The sequence below is a fragment of the Sinocyclocheilus grahami genome, unplaced genomic scaffold, assembly GCF_001515645.1.
Source record: "Sinocyclocheilus grahami isolate Dianchi unplaced genomic scaffold, SAMN03320097.WGS_v1.1 scaffold148.1, whole genome shotgun sequence".
In the NCBI taxonomy this organism is placed as follows: domain Eukaryota; kingdom Metazoa; phylum Chordata; class Actinopteri; order Cypriniformes; family Cyprinidae; genus Sinocyclocheilus; species Sinocyclocheilus grahami.
The window spans coordinates 1,124,145-1,127,595 of record NW_015505327.1 but is presented as its reverse complement, the minus strand read 5'-3'; the positions used below and the strand labels follow the sequence as shown (position 1 = coordinate 1,127,595).

The 3,451-nt window shown below is 39.6% G+C and overlaps 1 protein-coding gene across 3 annotated transcripts in view; it reads left to right on the top strand.

Moving 5' to 3' along the window:
* The first annotated feature begins 207 nt into the window (after nt 1-207).
* The window catches only part of rptor (regulatory associated protein of MTOR, complex 1), a 304,659-nt gene continuing 301,415 nt past the window's right edge, over nt 208-3,451 (top strand). For all 3 annotated transcript variants that reach the window (XM_016281200.1, XM_016281199.1, XM_016281198.1), the window contains exon 1: nt 208-651. The gene's annotated coding sequence lies outside the window, so the exon portion shown is untranslated. The remainder of the gene's footprint in view (nt 652-3,451) is intronic.

The window sequence follows — 3,451 nt, the reverse complement described above, 5'->3', positions numbered from 1 at the left end:
ATATATATATATATATATATATATATATATATATATATATATATATATATATATAAAACAATAGAAAGCTCACTAGGGAAAACCGGGTGTTAATAGAAAATTATTTTATTTTAAACATAACTTTTGGAAATACTTATTTATAATAGGTAAAGAAAAATCATAACGAGAGGTGACGTGTCGTTGACGTCCTCAGACATAGCCCCGCCCCCAAATGCGCGGTGCATTCTGGGTTCACCTCAAGATGGCGGCGCCCTTGCGCAAATGTTGAGAAACAGTCTCTGCTGGAAGTCTGATTAAAATTAGCCAGAGTTCTACAGTGTGGATCCATCATTAAAAACAACAGAAAGTGCACGGAAAGAGACTATACGGATTTAATACTACTTTAACACTACACGGATTAAAGTATCGCGCGCCTGCCGTGGCTCACGCAGAGTGTGTGTTTGAGGATGTTGATGGGCCGCTGCGCCTGACCCAGAACCAAAAGGAGAGCCATCTCAGATCGCCCTGCAAACACCTCTTGATCCAGCGCCTGCAGATCCTCTACAGGCTGTGGACGCTGCCATTTAAGCTGCTGACGGGAGTGATCTGTGTGATCGTCCGCCGACGCAGCGGATCTCCAGCTCGAGCTTTGGAGAACTCTGCCGATCAGAGGTGAGAGTACAATTCACAAAACCGCCCATTTTCTCTTCAACAATTCACCATGGTGCCAAAATACCATATTTACTTTAGTAAAACGGTTGTACTCTGGTATTAGCTGTCACTGTCATCAATAAAGAGAAGTAACACTGGTTCTGAACGCTTCACTGTATAGAAAACATCCTATGTCTTTTTAAAAATGTTTAATTATGATACAGTGTAACAGTAACTGCAGTAATCGTGGTATTTAGGCGTAACTTATAGTTACCGTGGTATTTTCTATTGAATATGCATGACTATTGGGTGAAAGCAGCAGATTTAATTCTGTTGTAATTGGTTTGAATGTAACTTATCCTGGCAACTTTCAGTTAAATTTTTTTAATTCGTCAGTTCTTAGTTTTTGTGGTTTTAAAAAGTCTTCATTAAGGTTTTTGAATTCAGTGTACAGTACATGCAGGCTATCTCAACATAAGTGGTTGGAGTCTTAGTGCAGAATTGTTTAGTGTCGTTATTAGGGCTGCACGATTAATCGAATGCGATTGTCATGCGCATTTTGTTAGTAATGCCGGTTCTGTAATCAGCAGTAAATCGCAGACGATTTTATAGCGCGATTATGAAATCGCGATAATGACAGCTGTTTGCATAGCTTCTCAGTGAACTTCTGCTCTTTGTAGTAAATGCTGCTCCATCTGAAAGCATGTGAAAATACCACATTTAATAACATATTTTTACTCCAAACTTACTTCATAACGTCAGTCGAGTGTTTGAAATAAATCCTTCTGTGAGATGATGTGGCTTCTTACACAGAATAAGGCACGTAACATATATCATAGTATTCTAAGCAGTGATAAAGGCATTACATTATAAATATTATGATAATTGTCATTAAAATAAAGTAAAATAACACAGATAAACCATATATTGTCATCATCGTGTGTTTATTAGTCATATTGAATCAATGAAAGCAGTTAAATCTTCTGTTTATCGAGCTACCGCTATAGGCATTTCCTGAGTTTCAGCGCGAGAGCGCCCTCTAGCCTTTGGATGGAGATTTACTGCTGATCACAGAACCATGCTTCACTGAAAGATACGCATGACAAGCTTCTGTCGAATCGCGATTTCAATTCTATTTCGATTTATCGTGCAGCCCTAGTCATTATGAGAGCTGCAGTTGAAATCTGTGAGCCTATGCATTTACCAGGTACGCTTTACTCTGCACCACCAGTGCAGCTACCAGTCTAAATGTTATGAAATGGTATTTAGGACTTATGGAAACTTTATCAATTTCATTGACTAAATTTGCTGATGTAACCAAGACCTGTCAAGCCAACCCCTAGCAATATCTGTGTTTGACTTCAAGCGGTGCTGCGTAGGTCGATCGACGTCTGACTTGCTGTGCATATTAGAAATTTTGCCCGACTTCAGACAGTGGCAACAGCATGTCACTGTGACGCATGGCATCAAAGTACTGCACGAGTTTCTCAAGAGCAACCAGCTGGCTTAGTCAGCGCAGCTAGACGGCTGCATAAGCGCTGATGATGACACATTAGGGCTGCACGATTAATCGAAATGAAATCGCAAAGGCAATAAATCATGATTAGGCAGAAGCTGCGATTGTCATGCGAATCTCTCAGTGAAGCACGGTTCTGTGATCAGCAGTAAATCTCCATCCGAAGGCCAGAGGTAGGGCTGGACAATAATTCAATATCAATATGTATTGCGATATTATTTTTTTCAATAACGGTGATATGATTTTTAAACACATTTCCGATATTTCGATATACATTACCAGTTTCCCATACATTTATTTATTTGTGCCATTTGACTTTGTTGAATAAACATGAGCACTGCACGTTTCAAAATCATAACACGGCGGGTGTTTTATATGAATGTATCTCTGAAGGGAACCGACTGTCTTCAGAAATGTTTCGATGGCATTTTCATTTGATCTGATAAAGTAGCATTCATGAGCGGAGCTGCTTTGATTACAGCCATTACTGGGGAAACCGCTAGTTTATCACTCTAAAAGCGCCTCCTGCTGGCTCTCAGTTGGAAAAAATCAGTTTTCATTTTAAATAAGCCCGTCTCCAGCAAGGTTATTTTCGTAAACGAAAACTAAGATGGAAACGATTGGTCAAAAAACATTTTCGTAAACTGAAATAAAATAAAAAAAAATCTAAATAAATTGATGTGTGTCGGTTTAGGGAAATACCGTGAAATACCCGTAAATGGGCGCATCATGCATGTGAGGTTATCTGACGGAGAGACGCAAAGCAGTTTAAAGTAGAGTCCTGCACGGGTCCTGTTAGGTAAACCTGCATCCACAGAACACCCGACCCGTTATCCGGCAGCAGCCAGCACACCCATTTAATTCTGTACCCGACCCGTTTGACATAAAGACCGTGACCTGAACCGCACCCGCATTAAATAGGCTACTGCATCAGTAAGGCAAAATTATTTATTTTCTCATGTTAGAAGACATGTCTCATTTTAAGTTGGCGCTTTGAAGAAAAATAGACAAGCAGCGCAACAGAAGAATTATAAGAACGCGCATTCTTCCTGTATACAATACAAACTTTTGCCTACATCTTGTGAACAATCTGCCAGGCTGTTTTGAACAAATGTGCATAAACTACATACTTAAATCTTCATAAATGAAAAGAACATAATTAGATATGACTTGACTGTTCAGTGCCATTGCCTCTCCTTAAACTCTGCAGTGTATAGGCTATGCGGCCGTTAGTCCTTTACAGAAGAATTAAAAATAAAATGATATAGGCTACAGAAAGCGAGCAAGGAGTGCTCCCAAGCTGTC